Consider the following 24,355-nt stretch of genomic DNA (forward strand, 5'->3'; position numbering starts at 1 on the left):
AAAATTTAAATGTTTCCTGCATACTAAATTTCCCATGTGAATCTCGGAATGAAATAAACTTTTATAATTCATTGGAATACTGTATGATTCTGGGTTAATAGGAAGTCAGCATTTAAAAGGTGATCCATTTTATTTTGTGAAGAGTCTCCAGATTATGCATTTTGCTTCAGTTTATTGTTATGTATTGTGTTGAGTGTTATTCTCAGTATCCATTTTTTTACTGTTTGTTTTTTGAGGCTGTTGGAGGAGCGTTTTAGTTTTTTTTAGTTATTGCAGTTCGAACTTTAAAAGCTGAACACACATTCTCTTTTCCACGTGCTATTTGAAAAATAGAGACTGAGAAAGAGGGATATGAGGCATGTCATGTCGCATTAGTGACAAAAGGGGCAGATTTTCAAAGCAGAGTTGGGAACCCGGTACCTGAATAATTTATGGGTTCCTGACCCTACGCTGCAACTACATCACATATGCAACATTATTTTGAAATGTAAATGCCTTGATTGGGCTTGCAGTGAACTTGGCACTTAATTAGCAGCGCCAAGCATCTCCAGGAGGCTGGAACTGTCAGCAGAACACAAATGGCAAAGACAGACCACAGTCATGATGGTGTCTACCGCTGGCGTGCAGGAGAGAGTCGGCAGCACCTCGGAGGGACAACAGAACGAGCATTCACAAAAGTGGCCATACGGCTAAATGAAAAGTAATGCTCGCATCCGAACCAAGATACCCCATCTCTCGGGATCCTTCATTATATAAAGATAACTCCTCCTGTATTGAACCTGACAGCTGTGCAATAATGCACCAAACTGTTCGGTTTCACTGGATTTATGACTGAAAATTGCATTATTATCCTCTCTAGCACATAAACAAACTCCGCAAAGAGTTAAATGATTCGCCATTCCTTCCCCCAATTTTCTTTTGAAAATTTAGTGTGTCCTGGAGATGGCGGGATCCAGAAACACCCTCCACAAATATGATTGTTAAATCCTGCCCACACCCATTCACAACCTGTTAGCAATTGAAGATGTGGGTCAAAATACCTACACTGGCGTGGGAGGAAAATGGAGGTTGATTGGAATAGGTTCGATCATGGGTCAAACAGGTTGGGTTGGGGATGGTAGTTGACTGACAATGGGTAAGGGCATCAGTCAGGGTTAGGTGGTGGAGAGAGAAAGGGGGATATCGATTGTGTGATTGATGATCCTGGGATGGGCCGGGGGGGAGCGGGGGGGGGGAGGTGCGGTGCAGAAGTCCAAGGCTTTGTGGTGGGAGAGGGTGGGATTAGAGGCTTTTGGTGTGGTGGGAAGCCTCGAGGGAGAGATCAATAGGGGGTATCCCATGGTGGAGGCTACTCAGACAGACACACTGTTTCAGGGAGGAGAAAGTTTAAGGAAGTTCAGGAAGTAGGAAGTTTAAATTGGGGAAAAGAAGGGTTGAGAGCAAGAGTGGTAGTGGTCCAAAGAGGCAGTGCACTGGAATGTTGGGGAGCAGGAAAGGCAGGGAGCTGAAGAATCAGGGGGCGGGAGGGGCAGGGAGGGTCTGGGGGTGGGGAGGATCTGAGGCAGAGAGGGCAGGGACAGGGAGAGGGCAGGGAGCAGGGAGGGCCGCGGAGCTGGGAAGGGCCAGGGAGCAGGGGGGAGCGGTGAGGGTCAGTGAGCGGGAGGGCTAGGGAACCCGAGGGTCTGGGAGCAGGAGGGGCAGGGAGCGGGGAAGGCTCAGGGAGTGAGGGGAGGGGGGGGTGTCAGGGAGCAAGAGGAGGGGAGTCAGGGAACGGGGGGAGGGGGTGTCAGGGAGCGGGGGTAAGCAGTGTCAAGGAGTGAGGGGAGGGGGGTCAGGGAGCGAGGGGAGGTGGGTCAGGGAGCGAGGGGAGGGGGGTCAGGGAACGGGGAGGGGGTTGGAGTGGGGAGCAAAGGGGTCAGGGAGCGGGGGGAGGTGAGGTCAGGGAGCGGGGGAGGGGGGTCAGGGAGCGGGAGGGATCAGGGAGTGGGGAGAGGGGTTCAGGGGGAGGGGGTGTCAGGGAGCAGGGGGAGGGGGTGTCAGGGAGCAGGGGGAGGGGGTGTCAGGGACCGGGGGGGTGTCAGGGAGCGGGGGGAGCAGGGGATGCGGGGGGTGGGGGGGGAGGGGAATGGAAAGGTCCGGGATCCGGAATTATTAATGAAAAACACAAATGGAAGAAGAAGGAATTCGTCCTGAAGTGAATATCCAAGGCCAAATGTGTCATGATCACAGGGGCCAGCCAATGGCCTTACCTTGGAAGCAGGTATCAAAATGGGTCCTCGAAAACCATCAGGATGGTTACAATTGATACATGCGCACTTGAATGGGCCAAATCAGCCGCTGACTCTAGCAAAGATTTCAGAGCAAAAGCTTCATGAAGCAAAAATAGCGGTGTTGCAGAACAGCAAGACCACTCCGAGACCATCAAAACACCTTAATGCCAAAATTACCAGTTACCAGCGATTTATCATCAGACAGCAGCAAAAACACGAGTACCCGTTATGTTATATCAGCAACGTGGACAGAATGCATACGAATTTTGATATGCCAAGCAGCTGGACTGTGGCGTGGAAAGGTTTGAAAACCGTTCTAGTGGAAGCCAATGGACACGAGAGGACATGGTTCAGTGGCACCAGCCTGCATTACCATTGAAACAAAATTCAAACCTATGGTAATTTTCAAACATAAAACCCATGCCAAAAACCAAGTTTCTTGCAGGATGTTTTGTGTATGTCAATGACAATGGTTGGGTGGATGAGAATGAAGTGAAGATGTGGATTGATAATGTGTAAAGTAGGGATCTCACTGGCCAATGTAAAGAGTGCTGCTTATTAGTGTGGGACATGTTCAGTTTGCATGGATGGAATTCTCCCATTTTGAGATTGAGTGCCGAGCAGCACTGGCGGTGTCTTTCCCACTGGCTGGAATGGCAGGATCCTCACCAGATTCTACACTTGGAATCTCATTAATGCTGATTTTCCTGGTGAGCCGACAGCTGAGTCATCTTGCGCGCCCTCATTTGATGGGTTTGAAGGTCCCAGCACCATATTTAAACACCAGTCCAACACATTCATATCGCTCTCTCCAGCCCACCTAACTTCACCAGACTGTGCAAGATGTCAGCAACTCAGGGGGAAAAGGCTAGCAGCCTTGAGAAGTCTGTTCCTCGCAGATGGAAGGTAAGGCCCAAAAGAGGGTGGCAGGAGGGGAGGGAATGTGTTAGTGGCGATGGGGACTTTGATGGAAAGCACAGGGGATCAGGGGGCACACGCAGGCACAGACCATGGCAAGGGTGAGTGGTACGTCTTGATGAAGAAAGGGGCAGCACGGTGGCACAGTGGTTAGCACTGCTGCCTCACAGCGCCAGGGACCCGGGTTTGATTCCCGGCTTGGGTCATTGTCTGTGCGGAGTCTGCACGTTCTCCCCGTGTCTGCGTGGGTTTCCTCCGGGTGCTCCAGTTTCCTCCCACAGTCCGAAAGATGTGCTGGTTAGGTGCATTGGCTATGCTAAATTCTCCCTCAATGTACCCGAACAGGTGCCGGACTGTGGCATCTTGGGGATTTTCGCAGTAACTTAATTACAGTGTTAATGTATGTCTACTTGTGACACCATTAAATAAACTTAAAAAACTTAACTTCTCCCTGAGCCCATCAACTGTGAGGCAGTCATGCCCCGTCTGGACTTCAATCCACTGCCTCTGGAGTCTGCATGCAACCCCTTACAATAAACAATGTGATATCCCTTTGTCCCCTTGTTTGTGAACTTTTCATGCAGCCTTGTTGGTGTCAAACTCCCCTCCCCTTGGTCTTTCCTCTGCTTTCCGTTGTTCATCTTCTTCATCCACCTCTTTGCCCCTTTGCCTGATACTGTGACCTTTGGCCCTTCTCCAACTTCCTTCCACATTGTCCCCTTTGTTTTTTTTCAGGCCACCTCATCTCGCACTCCATTCCTCCCCCCCACCCCCACCCTCACCCTCACCCCCATCCCCACCTTTGCACTCCATACTTCTCCCCCCACCCTCGTTGTTGCGGTGGTTGCATGAGCTCCATAGCACAGTACTGTCCAGATAGACACTGGTATGTGGCACCAGGAAGAAAGGAGGCCCCTGTACTCCCCAACCCCAGGCACTGTGCTGATCAGACTTGGTGACACAGGTGGGTCCATGGGTCAAGCAGCATAGTGCTGTCCATGAAGACCAGCCCAACATGGAGATGGAGGGCAAGAACGGGTCTGCCCTGGCAGAATAGTGTACAGCACAGGAGCAGCGCAGCACTATGGCAGTGTTGCACTCACCTCAAAGTCTCTTGCCAACTGTGGGCTGTCTTGTTTACGCTTTCTTTAGCAATCGGGTTTGATGCAGATGCTATTTCCCACCGGTGTGATGCAAGATTGAAAGGCCAGATAGGACACGGATGGACAGCTGTTTCAATGCGCATTCATGAGTTGCAAATGAATGCAAATTGTGTTGTCACCACTTGGAAAGAGTGACCCACCGTTAACCCCCATTGGGAGAATTGCAACGTCATTTTATACTAGTGGGTTTCTGACTTTTTGGCTCATGGGATATTATTGGTGTACAAATTGTCATCAGATAATTCAAAAAACTGCACAATACCCAATTTGATGAACGGAGAGGAAGATGATTTGTTGTGGGAGGAAGGATTCTGAAACTAGAAGTGCCTAATCTGACCCAGAGTGGGATCCTTACAATAATACCGTGGCCAAAGTAACTCAGAATGAATTTGATGAACACTGTATTGGATGCCAAAGACAATCAATTTCATGGGTTTTAAAACTCTTTCATTGTAGTTGAAGGTATCTTTACACAATTAATTCATTCAAACTGTGCCATATTCATTTAATATGAATTGTCAGTGTTACGTTTTATTTCATATCTAAAAATGGCGACCACCCACACCAAGAGTTCCCATTTTATACTCGTCACATAAGTCAGCCCCCGCTTTTGGAATGATTTTTGGAGCTTTCAAAGGTTAACTGATCCGCCGACATCTCTGGTAATTAAAAATCTCACATCTACCTGAATTTCCTGTCAATCTTTCCAATTATAACTTCCTATTTCCATAGTTATAATAGAAATTACACATGTAAACTAGTCATGCTATAATTACACTCTCTTCCCAGTCATGGCATTGCTGGGTTTACTTAAAGGGCCAAGTTTGTATAGGCAGTTTCAATTATAGGTCTAGCCATAGAAATTATTATTGGAAGATTGACATAAAGTACAAAATGTATATGTACAGGTTCCTTCTCTCTAACAGCCACAGAATAGCCTCGCACAATTTCCCCATAGATTTCATTCAGACAGAAATGAGTGAGGACGATTCTAAATGGAGTGAGTGAGTTTAATAACAAACACCAATTCTGAGATCCTGGCATTTGCTTCCAGCTATTATAAATAAAAAGACAACAGAATATAAGATGGCTTTCCTTAATTGGTAAGTATGGAGCTCTTCTATTTCCAGTTCCAATTTTTTGAATTCAGGCTTAATATAGACTATTTAAGAATAACAACATTTCAACTGATTTTCTGGGAATGCCAATGACTGGAATTATTGTGATCTAGTTTCTTGTGAAGACCATTTCCCCTGAAGCCACGTACGAAGCCTATTTCAAAGTTGTCTGATATATATTCCAATTCAAGGATATAATAACTTCTTTAAAAATATTTTGTAAAATATGTTTCAAATAAAGATTAAAAAGTAGTTTGGATTTGGGAACCAAATGTCTGGGCCGCTTTGATCTAAGAGTAGTGTTGCCTCCTGTTTTGAAAGTGATAAGATGAAATCAGGCTTGCAGCTCAGAGGATTTGCTTCTTGTTAAGGGCACCTTGTATTACAATTGTTTGTCTTTTCTGGGGATAAAGTGAAAGAAATCCACAGCAGCAAGTTGCATGGTTGTGCTTATTAGTAAGAGCTGTAAGAACCTGCTTGTTTGAGGACTTAATCAAATTCTCCACAGTAATTGCCACCACTTCCGTCAGATGCGCAGTGTATTGCACCCCTCCTATTTTTAGTCTGGGTTTTTTAGTCCTCCTCTCCTCTTATTGCGGAAGCTATGGTTCCTGCATTTGATAAAACTGAATTGTGCCGCAAAATAGAGATCTTGCCTATGAAATTCAAGATGAGGTGTGAACAGCAGGGGGAGGGGGGGAGGGGCGATCTTACCCATCTTGTCACGCTGGTCAATTGACACGGCGAGATAGTAAGATCGCGCAAGTGGTGAAAAATTGGGTTTGTGTCCGGTTTATTGCCAATCCAATCTTACTGGGCTCGGAGGTGGAGGTCCTCACTGTCGAGGATCACGTAAAGTTCCCATCAACTGGGACTTGACGTGATGGCCAGGCTGGTGGGACCGGAGACCTGTGTCCCTCTAAAAATGTCTCTGGCACTGACCTTAGCACCAGAGACTTAACATACAGAAAAGTTTACCCCAGGAGACTTGTGCTGTTAATCACAGGCATGAGGCCTACATTGATAGTGGGAGTTGTATTGGGAATGGCCTATAAAGTTAACTAAACAGAAACAATTAACACCCAACCTGTCTCTTTATTTCAGTCTGTTTCCTCTCTACTAACCATTATTGCATTGCTACTAATTGAAACAGCTCTTGAATCAGCAATCCCTCTTCATTTAGCCTACAATGGTGCTGCTAAACTCTCAATCACTTTTAGCACCTATGTAGTAACTTAAGGAGTCATTACTTCCATTAAATAATGGGGATGCAATACTTAAGAGCTTTACTTGAACCAGCATTATATCATTGACCAGCTGAAGTGAAGTGTGAATAACATTGGTAATAATTCTGATGTAGCAAGCTTTCAACATTCAGGTGAGAGGCTGATTATTGATAAATGGGCAGTTTGACAATTTATTACTAGAATGTAATCCTTTCAGGCTTTTCAAAAGCCATCTTCTAACAGAAGTTAATGGACATGTTTGTCAGAAATCTATTCAGTTTACTTGTTTTATAGGTTGATTATTGTTTTATATGCCATTGGGGCTTAGAGGAGATGAGATTACTCCGTGTTCACACTGATCAATTGTATTGTATTGCAGGTGCTTTGCAGCTCAGTAATGGTCAACTATATGAAGCAAACAGCCCTTCTGTTGCTGAAAAGCAACTGTTTGACCCTTAGGTATGATTAATGGTAGCCCAGCTCTCTGATGTTGGGAAGCATCATTTTTTATGGTCCAGAGTTCTTGAGAGTGGAGTCTGAGTTTAAATGGGATGGAGCCTACATTTACCAGCAAGACTGCAGTGGAACCTACATTTTGAAAAGAGAGGAAAGCATCATCCACTGTTTCCACCAGACAACTGTATCGAGAAAGTAATAGCATTGTGGGAGGAGCAGCCAGTAAGGTGACTGTGCGATGGGCAAAGATTTATAAATTGCTTGTTAGACCCCAATTGGAGTATTGTTCTCACGTTTGGTCACTTCACACTTAGGATGTGAAGGCCTTGGAGTGGTTGCAGAGGGGATTTATTAGTATGTCAATTTGAGAAATTAGAAATGTTTTTCTTACAAAAAAGGTTAAGGAGAAACTTAACACATGTTTAAAGTGGTGCGTTTTGATAGAATAGGAAGAAACTGTTTCCACTGGCAGGGGGGTCGATAACTAGGGATACAGGTTCAAAATAATTAGCGTGAAAACCACGGCTCAGTTGGTAGCACTTCAGGACTTGAGCACAAACATCAATGTAGTGCAGAGAGTGCTGTATTTTGGGGGTGCCGCTCATGGATGTTAAACTGAGGCCCATGAAAGGAATTTACACCCTGTAACCTGGCCAATATTTATCCCTCAATCAGCATCAAACAAACAGATCATCTGGTGGTTATCAGATTGCTGTGCATGGGAGTTTGCTTGCTCATATTGGCTGCCTTATTTCCTACATTAGAACACTTAGTATTTGATGGACTACACTGAGTACTTAATTAGTAAAGTGCTTTGAGAAGTCCAGTGGTCATGAAAAGGGCCATATAAATCCAAGGTTTTTTTAGTGCAGCAGGTTACAGTGAACTAGAATGAACTGCCTGACAAAGTGGTGGAGCACATTCAATAGCTGCTTACAAAAGGGAATTGAATCAATACTTGTAAAGGCAAAATTAGCGGGACTATTGGGAAGGAGCAGCTTGGGGAGTCGGACTAATTGAACAGCTCTTTCAAAGAGCCAACGCAGGCTTGATGTCTACTTGACCTTCCCCCAGCATTCTATAAAATTAATAAAGGAATAGGAATGAATAAAAAAAACTAAATTCATCCTTTCTGAAGGATTTTTGATTATAAGATCAATAGGATTTTTAACTTCAAAGGCATAGCTTATTTCTGGTAGTGATTTTGTAAAATTTCATGCTTAATATAGCTGGAATGCTAAAATATTGAATGTCAAGTACTGATTAATTTAAATCTTTATTAGGATTGAGAAACTGAAGTGAATCCAGTTTGACGACATCAATGGATTAAACATACAACATTATCAGAGTTTGAACTTCTGTTTTCCCCTCATCTCTTATGAAATAAAATGGATTCCCTTCAGCTAGAAGCAATTGGCTTAAATGATACAAGATGTGATACAAAGTATTTATTGCTGAAAAAAGAGACATGCTGTTGAAACTTCTTGTCTTGCACTCATCAGGGCAGAGACACAATGCTGAGTTTCAAAGGGAGCAACAGTTTATACGACCTAAGAAAAGGTTGCTGATTGGTCAAGGCATTGCCATGGAGAATGTACCAGGAACTATTTTCTTCCAGGCTTTTGTTTAATTCCAAAAAATTAGCTTGGGTGAATTGCTACAATCGATTCTGAGTAAGTTCTCCACTGAAGGATTACATCAAATTTGCAGACCAAACGCAACCTGCATATAATTTGATGCTGCGAGCTTGTTCACTAATGTGCCACTTAAGGAAGCCGTAGACTTTCGCGATGCATCAATGGATCGCGGCAATCTAGCTGCACTACCATTTTCTGAATCTGTATTCACTGGACCTAGGAACTTAGCAACTGATGCAGTTGAGTGCAGCCTTAATGACACTATGTATACCAAAATAAATTATATTGTCATGGAATCCCTTTTATCCCTAGCCCTTATTAATGTTTCTGTCAGTTTCCACACAAAATGTGTTTTTGATGGAGTAATCTTCAACCTCCTCCCTTTTGTATATTTCTGATTTCTGGATAATGCACTTGTTATATGTGAATCTGCAGCTCACACATTGTAATGTGGTCCATCCTGCATGGAGCAGTGTAACGAGCTCCCTTTCCCCAATGTGCTTGTTGAGAAATCTGCTGTACTGTCTGCTGTAAACCTACCTTCAATGGTCAATATACTCATTGGGATTCCTCCAGCTCCACGTGCTGTAAGACTGGTCTTATTTTCTCACTGCGCTGATGTGGAAATAGAGTGCATCTATGCTAGTTGGTGAGATAATGGCTACCCTGATTATGGTGCATCACACATACACTTTTGGATCTCAAAACTGACCAGTCTATCTCAAATTACTCTCGAAGGGTAAAGTATCTCAAAAAGATTTGAGCAATAGGGGAAGCAAGTCCAGGAGTGATGCGCTAGGAGATGGTGTTTGGAGAAGGGCTGGTAAAATGATGGGGAGCAGATTCCAAATGGTTTCCTGAAGATCTCTTGCCACCGGGGAAGTTTCCCTGTGGCAGAGTTGAATAGGAAGTGACTCCTCATCGGCTGGAGATAGGCAGCTAATTCCAATACTTAACTACCCATCAATTCTTCAGCCTCATTGGCATTTTGCCAGTGACGGAGTGATGCTGCTTACTGAAGATCGCCTCACTGTAGCAGTGTGGGGTCTTGGTGGAACTGGAGCATCCATGGTTCAAACAGAGGACCAAGCAGAGTCCTCTGTTCAAGCAGAGAAGGCCGCCTCCAGTAGGTCAAATGGAGCGTCATGCCTCCCTGGGCCCTCTAAAGACTGATTTTAAATTTAGCAGCACGCATGCATTTTGTGGTGCCCTTTTGATCTCTGATGTGCTTCCCCCAGTGGGGCTCTGGAGCTGCTGGTCCTTTGATTGAGTCAGTAACATCGAGGGGATGGATGCCAGCCATCCTTGATTGGGTGGTGAACCTGGAGGCAGCCAATTAGAAGCAGCCTCTGGGAAAATTGCTGAGCCGGTCTCACTGTCAGCAAGTGCAGGATCCACATTTCATCCCGATGTTGGAATCCCAAACCCTGCGGGAAAATCCTGCATGTGTGGTGCTGACCTGTCAGTTTTTTGTCGATATGTTTTAGTTGGTCTTCATGTTGGAAGATTCAGTAGCATTATTTCTTAATTTTCTAAGTGGGATTTCCTTGGCTTTTTCTGGGATATTTAAGAGACTGAAGATCAAGAAGCAGCAGGATTAATGTCAAAACAGATGACCGCAGCAGACACAGCTGGGATCATCTGCACATTCAGGAGTAGAGATTTGGAGGGAAGTTTCCCGGGTCCTTGGAGATGAGTTTGAAGTTGTGGGGGGAGATGACAGATGGGGGCAAGAAAAGAATTTAGGAAAAAATGTCAGACTTTTTTGTTGGTTTTGTTCCCATCTCCCAGCTATTTTTCCCAGGGGCAAGCTGATGTCTATTGCAGGAAGCCTGTTAAGGGATCAATTTTTAACAATTTTTCCGAGCACAAGGCAATTTTGTGAGTGTCGCACAAGCCGCCTGCTGTGGCAGCAACCAGGCATTCCGAGGAGAAGGCTGCACAGTAGGAGTTCAGAGTCGTGGTGCACAGTTTAGCGTCTTTAATGTTTACCAGCAACAAATGGGCAAGTTGATGCATTCCCACGTCAATGGGCTATCTCGGGCTGAGGATACCTCGGAGACTGATGTCCCTGGAAGCCGTCCACTGTCCCAAATGGATAGCAGTCTTGCGGCTGGGTTGTTAATTGTCTGATTCACAAAAAAATCAACACCCGGGAGGTGAGCTGCTGGTCCTGACTACTGAAAATGTGCCAAGTCCCGAATATTCAACCCTTTGTGTTTATAAATTTTCAATATTTTAAATGCCTGAATTTGTTTTAATAAATATATAAACACGAAACAAAATGTGTTTAACATCCATATATTAATTACTCATGATAATGTGTTATGCTTAATTGAATACATTAAGACCATTAAGTTAATTGTACTTAATAGATTTCCTCCCATTCCCTGGCTTTCAACAGCATGATGCAAATGCAATGCATGTTATCGTTCTATCATTATTGTGTCATTTAAATACGCCCACCCAAATTATAAAACAAATCTGACACAAATGGAATTGGATCCTGCAGAAGGATTCCTGACCCATTTTCCACCACTGCCTTCCCCTCGTCCTCCCCATACATTTGCTGGAAAACTAGCATAAAAGTTGTAGAACATTTCACCCATCATGTTTTATGTGATCTGTTGTGTTCTGTTTTTCTGGCTCCCCTTATTCAACTCCCTACCCCTCACCGGTTGGTCATCATAAGGTTAACTTAAAAAGGATCCTTTCCCTTGTGGATATCTTTTCCCAGTCCAAATGTATTTATGTTTAAAAGGAGCTAATTTAACCAGCTTTTCTTGAGTTAAAGAAAGAGTGAGTTTATTAGTTACTGCAATGCGGGAAGAAAATAATAAAACACAGAATACATACAAACAGATTAGGGATAAGAAGTGAATCCAAAAATAAAAGTCAGGCTATGGGTTGTCCGTGAGGAGTTGATGGTGAAATGTTGCGGATGTTAAGTTGGGTGATTCCGGTAACGCTAACTTTGGCAGTAGAGCAGTTAGTTTGGAGATTTTTGGTTCTGCAGCTTAGCTGGAAGAAGTTTTCCTGCTTCCTTTTTGATTATGGCTTTTTGACATGACCTGCTTCCAGCAATCAGTGAGAGTGAGAGATTTTGTCTGCCAGTGCAGGGATGCCTCATCGCTGTTCTTCAGCTCTGACCTGCATAGCACTCACCAGCATAAAAGAGCTAGAATGCCAGACGTGCCACACAGACAAGAATTGCATTTGGTTTTTAACTCCTTTGCTTGTGTATTCCTAGAAGATGAAAACTACTAACATGTCTGGGATATAACTCTCAAACAACGGTTTCTGTCGAGATGGTGATCAGCTCCCATTATCTCCACAGGAGAATTTCGATTGTATCTCTTCTTTTGAAATATCTGTGAATGAAAAAGGATGCAGCAATCTGTTGTCTCTCTCAGGACTGAGTATGATCCACATGCTCAGCCAGTCTTTTGCCTGTATGTCCTTTTTAAAAAACACCAGGTTAAAGTCCAACAGGTTTATTTGGTAGCAAATGCCATTAGCTTTCGGAGCACTGCTCTTTCGTCAGATGGATATCCACTCCATCTGACGAAGGAGCAGCGCTCCGAAAGCTAATGGCATTTGCTACCAAATAAACCTGTTAGACTTTAACCTGGTGTTGTTAAAACTCTTACTTTTTAAAAAACACATCTTATTTACCCCTGGGTCTGTACAACAGTTACCTAAAAGTTAGAAGTAGTTGTAATTCTAATTTTTTCTGGATAACTTATCCACCCCCCACCCCCCACCCCCCCCCAACCCCACACTGCCAGGCCCCAATCTCACCACCACATGCAGCCCCCCGCTGCCCCCCCCCCCCAAACCTCCGACGGCCCTCAATCTGACCATCTGATGTAACCTACTCTGAACCATCTGAAGTTTACAATTTAAGTCATGTTTTCAGATAGTCCCCTGTGCAGAGAAATTGCCTTGGGGAAATTTGCAGTTCTACACAATTGCTGCGCAGGCCTTATCTGTGAACACCTGAAGGGGATTCCCCAGTGTATCTTTGGGGTACAACATTGGGGAGCTCAGAGGCTACAGCCCATTACCTATCTATTGGTTGGTCGCCTTTCTGTCTGATATATGTGTGTGAGCGTCGAAGAACAAATACCAAAATTCAAAACCACAAATTTTAATCCTTGCATTTATGTTGTGTGATCGTCAATGTGAAAGCCTCTGAAATATTTCTGTGAACTTCCCTTTTCCACTTTTAATGGAGGTTTTGGTCCATTCATTAATTTCATTCATGCAATGCAATTTCAAACTCTATAAGGTTGTTCCTTACTGACGTTGGTGTCACTGGCAGTGCCTGCTAATAGGTGCCTGGAAACTTGGGCAGATACTTACCTTGCCATAACTGTGCTATCCTTGAACTGTATGTCATCTTCCAACTTGCCTTTAAGGTCAGGGTAGAGTGTTCTGGCTGAAATTGCATGAAAGCTTAATTTGATGTCATAATACAGTATAAAGAGATTGAATTGAGGATAGGAATGATTCTTTGAGGTTCTTGCCAGAAATGTGCTGTGTATGTACTTTATACTTTTTAATAGGAAAGTCATGTTCTGGACTGACAATTCCTGTTTAAAAGGAGTCTAACAGAAATGTTCTTTGGAGCACTGAGTGAATTTACCTTTGGTTATTTGGACCTGATTATTTGTGTATTTTTTAGAGCACCTTATTTATTTGTAGAGATTTTTGACAGCAAGATTTATATTTGGCACTTATTACCATCATATACCTGATCTACTTGTCCAGCAGTCAGGTTTAATTTTAAATACTGCTCACGATTATGCTTTCTAATCCCAGACCTCGACTAAACCCCCTCGGCCATCCACTAAACCACCCCCCCCTCCTCCCGCCAGTAGCCCACGACTACACCCCCCCCCCAGACTGCAACTAAACACCCATTCTCCTCGACTACAACCCCACAGCCCTTGATATCCCTCCCAGCTCTTGACATCCCTCCCAGCTCTCGACTAAACCACCCCAGCACTTGACTAGTCCCCCCCCAACTAAACACCTCCCTCAGCCCTCAACGAAACCCCCCTTAGCCCTCGACTAAGGCCCCCCCTCAGCTCTCGATTAAACCCCCAGCCCTCGACATCCCTCCCAGCTCTTGACTAAATACCCCCAGCATTCAACTACCCCCCCTAAACTAAACCCCTCCCAGCCCTCGACTAAACCCCTCCAGCTCGTGACTAAACCCCAAGCCCTTGTTTAAATCTGCCCTCATCTACTCCCTTGACTACAACCCCCATCCCTCGACTTTCCCTCTCGACCACACCGCTCCAGCCCCTGGCTACCCCCACCCTCAACTACATATCCCAAATTCTTGATTATCCTCCCCCCACCCAGCCCTCAAATACACTACATGGGGGCTGATTGGAAACTGAAAGGACACCTACTCATGGAGGCAGAGGGCACAGATAAATTGCTAAATCAGTACTTTGCATCCATCTTTAATAAGGAAGAAGGTGCTGTCAGAGTTATAGTAAATGAGGAGGTGGTAGAGGTACTCTCTTCCTCAAAAGGCAGTGGAAGCAGAGTTTTTAAATATTTTTGAGGCAGGGTAGATAGATTCTTGATAAGCAAGGGGGTGAAAAGTTATAGGGGTAGGTGGGAGGTTACAATAAGTTCAACCATGACCACATTGAATGGTGGAGCAGGCTTGAGGGGCCTATTGCCTACTTCTGCTCCTATGTTCTGATCTTCCTATTGAAGCAATGGTGGGCATCAAAAGGGTCACGAATGTGGGAAGTAAGAGGCTGGGCAAGGAGAGGGAAAGTAGTCAAGATAGGAAGAAATAAGTTGATTGGGGAGGAACAGTCTGAAATAATGGGTCCACCAGGGACCCGATGGATTTTATGCAGGATGTAGAACTGTGTTGTTTGAGGTTGGTGTACTGAGGTTGGAGGCACTAGAGGAGATGAGATCAATGACAAGCCATTGTGTCCAGGACTGATGTTCAGCATTGTGAAGGAATCCTTACTGGAGTCTGACTTTCTGAACTCTGGAAATCATGTGTGTGTGTTTGTGTGAGTATGTTTGTGTGTGAGTGTGTGTGTTTGTGTGAGTATGTTTGTTTGTGTGAGTATATTTGTTTGTGTGTGTGTGTGCGTGTGTTTGAGTGTGTGTGTGTGCGTGTGTTTGAGTGTGTGTGTGTGCGTGTGTTTGAGTGAGTGTGTGTGCGTGTGTTTGAGTGAGTGTGTGTGCGTGTGTTTGAGTGAGTGTGTGTGCGTGTGTTTGAGTGTGTGTGTGTGCGTGTGTTTGAGTGAGTGTGTGTGCGTGTGTTTGAGTGAGTGTGTGTGCGTGTGTTTGAGTGAGTGTGTGTGCGTGTGTTTGAGTGAGTGTGTGTGCGTGTGTTTGAGTGTGTGTGTGTGCGTGTGTTTGAGTGAGTGTGTGTGCGTGTGTTTGAGTGAGTGTGTGTGCGTGTGTTTGAGTGAGTGTGTGTGCGTGTGTTTGAGTGAGTGTGTGTGCGTGTTTGAGTGTGTGTGCGTGTGTTTGTGTGTGTGTGCGTGTGTTTCAGTGCATGCGTGTGTTTGAGTGCATGCGTGTGTTTGAGTGAGTGTGTGTGCTTGTGTTTGAGTGAGCATGTGTTTGAGTGAGTGTGTGTGTTTGAGTGAATGCGTGTGTTGCATTTGAGTGTGTGTGTTTGAGTGTGTGTGTATGTGTTTGAGTGTGTGTGTATGTGTTTGAGTGTGTGTGTATGTGTTTGAGTGAGTGTGTATGTGTTTGAGTGAGTGTGTATGTGTTTGAGTGTGTGTGTATGTGTTTGAGTGTGTGTGTATGTGTTTGAGTGAGTGTGTATGTGTTTGAGTGAGTGTGTATGTGTTTGAGTGAGTGTGTATGTGTTTGAGGGTGTTTGAGTGAGTGTGTGTGTTTGAGTGAATGTGTGTGCTGCATTTGAGTGTGTGTGTATTTGTTTGAGTGTGTGTGTATGTGTTTGAGTGTGTGTGTATTTGTTTGAGTGTGTGTGTATGTGTTTGAGTGTGAGTGTATGTGTTTGAGGGTGTTTGAGTGAGTGTGCTTGTGTGTACTTGAGTATGCTTGAGTGTATTTGAGTGAGTGTGTATGTCTGAGTGTATGTGTGTGTTTGAATGTGTGTGTGGAAGATTGGGAACCTCATTATAATAAAAAATCATATTAATAGCGAGAGGTCTCACCATCACCTCCACCCTCATTGAACATTCAATCCGTGCCAGCTTGATGTCACACTGGCGCAGTTTACAACAGCTCCTTAAGAACAAGAACCGGGCGACCTCATCTCTGAGAGGGATTTTGGAAGTGAGCTCACAAGTCACCACTACCCACCAGGGAGGTCCATGGAGGGGGGGCACCATAGAGGGAGTGGAGGAACCAGATAATCCTTCTGGGGGCTGCAGGGGGAATTGAGACCCGGGTGTTGGGAAGCGGGGTGGGAGTGGGTAGGATTGGTGGTCGCAGGCTTGGTGTGAGCCTTCAGAATTGGGGAGGGTGCTGGTGTTCTATGAGGGTGATGCTTGGCGGGGTGGCATTTGTGTGCCCTCCCGCAGTTCCGGTCATTTTGCTGGGGTAGTTGTTGGGAGGGGGGTGGGAGCAGTAACAGCCGCAGGGTCAGTCCAGGGGGTGACTGTGAGGTCCCGAGGTGGGGTTAGGTGACACTCCAGGTCAGATGGACAATGTGGGGGGCTCTGACAGGGGGTGATGATTTGCTCCATGAGGGCAGAAGGACTCTGACACAGAGGGGATGACGAGGCCACTCACATTCCTCCCCTACCGTTAGGCTGCAGGGAATAGCTGTAGGGCCTAAGCAGTGTGGAGGGGCACTGCCAAAGGTCCAGGAGGCCTGGTCATCAGGGCTGTTACCACAGGCAGCTGGGTGTACAAGATGGAAGGCTTGTATGAGCTGCTACTCACGAAAGCTGAAGAGATGCAGCTTAAAGGTAATCAAGCTGAGTGTAATCTGGAGGCTTGAAAATAATCAGCTCAGCCACACTGAGAGTGGCTGTACGTTGGCCTGCGGGCAGGGGGTGGGGGTGCTCCCTGGAACCAGCATTACACCAGCATGTGAGAGGAGAACAACCATAGAGCTGCCCTTCTCACTGAGAGGAGATTGAGGATGTGCTGTTAATGTGCGCCCAACCTAAGGGTGGGGTTGTGATGCGCATCAATTTAGACACGAGGCTCGAAGCTCAGTAAATGAAGGCTTTTATTTACTGTTAATGAAGCTATCAGAACTTATATACACGATCCCAGACTGAAGGGGTCCCGGCCAGAGCAGGGACTCTTATACCTCTCCCAGGAGACGGAGCCCGACTGGGATGTGCCACAACACTACAATACAAAGGTGTAACAACCCTACCCTAACCCCAACAGCAACAATAGCACAATCCAACAGTAACATATGTACATCCTTGTAGTCTTGGCCAGCCCCTGGCTCAGCACTATCCAGTGGGAACCAACGATGGTTCACCACATTCACCCCTCCTTTGAAAACAAAGGCCGGCGGGGTACAAAAACCAGAATAAAATGTCAGCAGTCTATAAGTTCAGACGGTCAGGGGGACCGCACCGTCGTTGTGACCTCCTCAATACCGGCGGTGACACCGGAGTAGGCACTTGCGGTGGCGTTCTCCCCAAAACGGCGTCCAGCTGTTCTTCTGCGGACTCACAGGCCGGTTGACCCTGAGGTAACGGTAGTCCAGGGGATCCTGACACGCCCTGCGGTGGCGACCATCTTCTGGGCTCAGGCAAGCTGTACATGGGAGTAAAATGGTTAAGCAATGGTCCCGATGCTGCCCGCGCCGTGTCCGGGGAAGAAATGAGAGATAATGGGTTTGTTACTGGGGGTATGGGAGCGACAGGGGTTGCTACGTCCCCTGCTGGCGCCAGGTCTCGGACGAGACCGTGTCCTCTCGCCCGTCAGGGTATGCCACATAGGCATACTGAGGGTTGGCGTGGAGGAGATGGACCTGTTCGACCAACGGGTCGGACTTGCGGGCCCTTACATGTCGCCGCAGGAGGACGGGTCCTGAGTACATCAACCAAGACGGTAAAGAGATCCCCGAGGAAGACTTTCGAGGGAATGAGAACATCCTCTCGTGGGGAGTAGCATTGGTTGCCGTACACAGGAGGGAGCGAATAGAGTGGAGCGCATCAGGGAGCACCTCTTGCCAACGGGAGACTGGAAGACCTTTGGACTTCAACGCCAGTAAGACAGCCTTCCAGACTGTAGCATTCTCGCGTTCCACCTGTCCATTACCCCTAGGATTGTAACTTGTGGTCCTACTGGAGGCAATCCCGTATGAGAGCAGGAATTGCCTCAAGTCATCGCTCATGAACGACGAGCCCCTGTCGCTATGGATGTAGCTGGGGTACCCGAACAGGGTAAAAAGATCACGGAATGCCTTGATCACCGTGGCAGCGGATGTATCCGAGCAGGGAACAACAAAAGGGAACCGGGAGTACTCATCGATGATGTTTAGAAAGTACATGTTCCGATCTGTTGAGGGAAGGGGGCCCTTAAAATCAACACTCAGCCTTTCGAAGGGACGAGTGGCCTTGACCAAATGTGCCCGGTCAGGTCGGTAAAAGTGCGGTTTGCATTCCGCGCAAATCCGACAGCTCCTTGTTACCGACCTGACATCCTCCACCGAGTAAGGCAGGTTGCGGGCTTTTACAAAGTGGTAGAGCCGAGTGACCCCAGGATGGCACAGATCATTATGGAGGGCGTGCAAACGATCCTCCTGAATACTAGCGCATGTTCCACGCGAGAGGGCATCCGAGGGCTCATTGAGTTTCCCTGGACGATACATGATATCGTAGTTATAGGTGGAGAGCTCAATTCTCCACCGCAAGATCTTGTCATTCTTGATCTTGCCCCTCTGCGTGTTGTTAAACATGAACGCCACGGACCGCTGGTCCGTGATCAGGGTGAACCGTTTTCCCGCCAAGTAATGGCGCCAGTGTCTGACGGCCTCCACAATGGCCTGGGTCCCCTTTTCCACCGCTGAATGCCGAATTTCGGGGCCTTGGAGGGTGCGGGAAAAAAATGCGACGGGCCTGCCCGCCTGGTTAAGTGTGGCGGCCAGGGCGAAATCAGATGCATCGCTCTCCACCTGAAAGGGGATGGACTCGTCTACAGCGTGCATCGTAGCTTTCGCGATGTCGTCTTTCAATTTCTCGAAGGCCAATCGGGCCTCTGGCGTTAGGGGAAAAGTCGTGGACTTAATGAGCGGACGGGCTTTGTCCGCATAGTTGGGAACCCACTGCGCATAATAAGAGAAGAAGCCTAAGCATCTTCTCAGTGCTTTTGCACTAGCAAGTAAGGGAAGTTCAGCAAGGGGGCGCATACGGTCTGGATCAGGGCCAATGACCCCATTTTCCACCACGTATCCTAGGATGGCTAAACGGCGCATACGAAACACACACTTCTCCCTGTTGCAGGTCAAGTTCAGGCGAGATGCAGTGCGTAAGAATTTCAGGAGGTTTGTGTCATGGTCCTGCTGGTCATGGCCGCAGATGGTGACATTATCCATGTACGGGAAGGTAGCCCGCAGCCCGTTCTGATCCACCATTCGGTCCATAGCACGCTGGAAGACCGAGACCCCATTGGTGACACCAAAGGGCACCCTAAGAAAATGATACAAGCGACCATCCGCCTCAAAAGCCGTGTATTGTCGGTCCTCTGGGCGAATGGGGAGTTGGTGGTAGGTGGACTTGAGGTCTATGGTGGAGAACACCCGGTACTGCGCAATCTGATTGACCATATCAGATATGCGCGGGAGAGGATACGCATCTAGCTGCGTATATCGGTTAATGGTCTGACTGTAGTCAATGACCATCTGGGGTTTGTTCCCGCTCTTGACCACCACAACCTGTGCTCTCCACGGACTAACACTGGGTTGTATGATCCCTTCTTTGAGGAGCCGCTGAACCTCAGATCTAATGAAGATCCGATCCTCAGTGCTGTAACGCCTACTTTTAGTCGCGATGGGCTTGCAGCCTGGCACCAGATTCTGAAATAAGGAGGGTGTGGTGATCTTCAGCGTCGAGAGGCTGCAGGCGGGGTGCGTTGGGCAATTTGGAGGCTGCTGCTGTTTTCCCACTGCCAGTGAAGGGAGTGGCCCACCGTACTGTAGGATTACACTCCTCAAGTGGACCATGAAGTTTAGTCCGAGAAGTATTGGCGTGCAAAGATACGGCAACACAAGGAGCTTGAAGCGCTCGTAAACTGTGCCTTGTACTTTCAAGGTTACCACGCAACTCCCTAGCACGGCAACAGACCGGGACCTTGATGCCATAGAGATTGTCTGTTTGGCAGATTGAATCTGGAGTCCACACCGCTTCACAGTGTCTGGGTGGATAAAGCTCTCAGTGCTCCCGCTGTCAAACAGACAATAAATCACATGATTATTTACCTGGATATTCATCATTGAACGGTCGAGTCTATGCGGCTTGGCCTGGTCCAGGATGGTCAACGCCACCGTTGGTTCATGAACGCCACTGCAGGCAGCTGAAATCGATGCGGAGGACCCCTGCTGGTCGTTCGTGGTCAGTGTCGACCAACATGGCTGCCCCCATGAATTGCACGTGGTTGAGGGCGCCAAACTCAGCGACCCCTGGTGGTCATACTCCTCCGACTCCGTCGACCGTAATGGCGTCATCCTGGTCTCGCACGTGGACGAACCCCGCGACGACTTCGACGATGATGATCCAAGCTCTGAAGAATCGCAGGCCGCACTGCCGTTCCTGGGTTTCGATCGGCACACTTTGGCATAATGCCCTTTTTTACCGCATGCGGTGCACAATACAGCTTTAGCGGGACACTTTTGCCGGGTATGTTTTGCTCCTCCACAGAAGTAGCACCGCGGGCTGCACGGGGCTGCAGCCGTCGTCTGGCCCGAATGGGAGCACGCCATTACACAGCATTTCGAACACGCGGGGCGAGGAGGGATTTGCGACTGCTCCTGCCACATTATCTCCACATGGTCCTCCGGATATAAAACTAAGCTTTTGGAGGCCGTCTCGAGCATCTCTGCTAACTCGATGGCCTGGGTAAGATTAAGGTTACCCTTCTTCAACAGTTTAAGTCGAATGTACGACGATCCGACCCCGGCCACAAACGCATCTCGGGCGAGGTCGTACATGCTCTGCTCAGCCGACACAGCTTTGCAGTTACAGCCCCTGGCTAGCTGCAGGAGCTCATTGGCATAGTCCTCCATTGTTTCGCCAGACTGCCGTCGTCGAGTGGCTAGGAGGTAACGAGCGTGTATCTCGTTAGGTGGTTTTGTATAGCGCTTCTTGAGAAGCTCGAGGGCCTTAGGGTAATTAGTGGCCGCACGGATCGCGAGGTAGACAGTGTCGCTTACCCTCGCATGGAGGACCCGGAGTCTGTCATCATCTGTGGTGACCGCTGCGGAGGCTGCCAGGTAATCTTCGAAACACTTCAGCCAGTGGTCGAAGGTGTTAGAAGCGCCCACCGCACGTGGATCTAGCGTCAGGCGTTCCGGCTTGAGAATTTGCTCCATACTCTCTCCTTTTTTTTTCCGACGAGAGTTTAACGACAGTAAATAAAATTGATGCACATCAATTTAGACACGAGGCTCGAAGCTCAGTAAATGAAGGCTTTTATTTACTGTTAATGAAGCTACCAGAACTTATATACACTATCCCAGACTGAAGGGGTCCCGGCCAGAGCAGGGACTCTTATACCTCTCCCAGGAGGCGGAGCCCGACTGGGATGTGCCACAACACTACAGTACAAAGGTGTAACAACCCCACCCTAACCCCAACAGCAACAATAGCACAATCCAACAGTAACATATGTACATCCTTGTAGTCCTGGCCAGCCCCTGGCTCAGCACTATCCAGTGGGAACCAACGATGGTTCACCACAGGTTGGCTGTGTGCGCTGCAATGAAATGAGAATCGCAAGGTGGAGGGTGCATATCAGTGGTCAATATCTAATCGTGCCTAAACTTACCCCTGCCCACGTTGTGACTATAATTTCTTTGCCTTACTAACCGTACCTCTACATTTCGGTGCTTCCCCGGATCCTCAGCGGTGGATAGGGTGGCCTGCTGTTTATCACAATCTGTTGTCTGAGATGACCTTGTCTTATCCTGGAGTGCCAGGACTTTGGTGGTTCCAGCTGCTTTTGGGCAGCATGGGTGTTGCAGTGCTGCCCTCTTGGTCTGTGGGGCTGGAGGTGTGTTGGTCACAGGAAGGGGGGAGTCAGGTGGGCTGGGCACTCCCAGGGTCTCCAGTGTGCAAGGCTCTGGGCTATGCACCAGACTGTCCTCATCCCTATGGGTGCCTGGGGGCCCCTGGGCTCCTCCATGGGATGAAGGAGCAGCTGGAGTGAGATGCAGAAGCCCCGCCATCTTCTGGTGCTGGCACCTATGGATGCCCACAGGTGCCAGCACCATGGAGTTCATACCCCCAGATATGGAGGACATGAGCTGAGCCATGGTGCGGACATGGAGTGCACGTCCTGCACCAAGGTCTCTGCGGATGCCACCCTCGGAGTGATGGCACCGTCTCCACGGGCGGAAGATGATGGGACCTCTCCAGTCGGCCTTGCAGTCTGAGGAGGGCCACACAGGCAGTGACCCAAGGGCAGAATTGAACCCGGGTCCCTGGCGCTGGGAGGCAGCAGTGGCACAGTGGGTTCTATATCTGAAAATGAGATTATTGTTATGGACAGGGATGGAAGGCAAAACTGAATCCCTTATATTCTCTCGCCATCTGTCCCTGAGTACAGGTGTGTTAATTTTTGAAACAAACTATGCTGCGTTTTCTCAAACCCTCTATCCATGACGTCAATTTCAAAGTGACTTACAGCAAACGCTCTTTAGGGTTAAATCGGAAATATAGGATGCAATCTTCCGATATCTTTTCAAAGAGCGAGAAAACTGGTATTCTCGGCGTGAAAAGTCACCGCTTCTACAGCCATTTTAAATTATTTTTTCATGAGTTTGACGCTGCGTTCATGGCAGCCCGCCTCTGATTCGCTCACCGCAGCATCACTTGAGCTCATCAGTTGGGGGGGATTCTATGAAAATGACATGCAAAAAAGAGTAGAACAGTTAGAGTCATAGAGGTTTACAGCATGGAAACAGGCCCTTCGGCCCAACTTGTCCATGCTGCCCTTTTTTTTAAACCCCTAAGCTAGTCCCAATTGCCCGCATTTGGCCCATATCCCTCTATGCCCATCTTACCCATGTAACTGTCTAAATGCTTTTTAAAAGACAAGATTGTACCCGCCTCTACTACTGCCTCTGGCAGCTTGTTCCAGACACTCACCACCCTCTGTGTGAAAAAATTGCCCCTCTGAACACTTTTGTATCTCTCCCCCCTCACCTTAAACCTATGCCCTCTAGTTTTAGACTCCCCTACCTTTGGGAAAAGATGTTGACTATCTTGCTGATCTGTGCCCCTTGTTATTTTATAGATCTCTGTAAGATCACCCCTCAGCCTTCTACGCTCCAGAGAAAAAAGTCCCAGTCTATCCAGCCTCTCCTTATAACTCAAACCATCAAGTCCTGGTAGCATCCTAGTGAATCTTTTCTGCATTCTTTCTAGTTTAATAATGTCCTTTCTATAATAGGGTGACCAGAACTATACACAGTATTCCAAGTGTGGCCTTACCAATGTCTTGTGCAACTTCAACAAGACGTCCCAACTCCTGTGTTCAATGTTCTGATTGATGAAACCAAGCATGCTGAATGCCTTCTTCACCACTCTGTCCACCTGTGACTCCACTTTCAAGGAGCTATGAACATGTACCCCAAGATCTCTTTGTTCCATAACTCTCACCAAAGCCCTACCATTAACTGAGTAAGTCCTGCCCTGGTTCAATCTACCAAAATGCATCACCTCACATTTATCTAAATTAAACTCCATCTGCCATTCGTCAGCCAATTGATCAAGATGCCGTTCCAGTCCAAGATAACCTTCTTCACTGTCCACTATGTCACCAATCTTAGTGTCATCTGCAAACTTACTAACCATGCCTCCTATATTCACATCCAAATTATTAATATCAATGACAAATAACAGTGGAGTAAGAAGTCTCATCACCAGGTTAAAGTCCAACAGGTTTATTTGGTGCCACAAGCTTTCAGAGCGCTGCCCCTTCATCAGGTGAGTGGGAGTTCTGTTCACAAACAGGGCATATAAAGACACAAACTCAATTTACGAAATAATGGTTGGAATGGGATTCTTTACAGGTAATCAAGTCTTAAAGGTACAGGCAATGTGAGTGGAGAGAGGGTTACGCACAGGTAAAGAGATGTGTATTGTCTCCAGCCAGGACAGTTAGTGAGATTTTGCAAGCCCAGGCAAGTCGTGGGGGTTACAAATAGTGGGACATGAACCCAAGATCCCGATTGAGGCCGTCCTCATGTGTGCGGAACTTGGCTATCAGTTTCTGCTCAGCGATTCTGCGTTGCTGTGTGTTGTGAAGGCCGCCTCGGAGAACGCTTACCCGAAGATCAGAGGCTGAATGCCTGTGACGGCTGAAGTGTTCCCCAACAGGAAGAGAACACTCCTGCCTGGTGATCCACCA

The 24,355-nt window shown here is 47.2% G+C and overlaps 1 protein-coding gene across 1 annotated transcript in view; it reads left to right on the plus strand.

The window, feature by feature from the left end:
* The window catches only part of c7h8orf34 (chromosome 7 C8orf34 homolog), a 408,768-nt gene that overhangs the window by 211,602 nt on the left and 172,811 nt on the right, over positions 1-24,355 (plus strand). The gene's annotated exons all lie outside the window — the stretch shown is intronic.

The sequence above is a fragment of the Mustelus asterias genome, chromosome 7 (genome assembly GCF_964213995.1).
Source record: "Mustelus asterias chromosome 7, sMusAst1.hap1.1, whole genome shotgun sequence".
In the NCBI taxonomy this organism is placed as follows: Eukaryota; Metazoa; Chordata; class Chondrichthyes; order Carcharhiniformes; family Triakidae; genus Mustelus; species Mustelus asterias.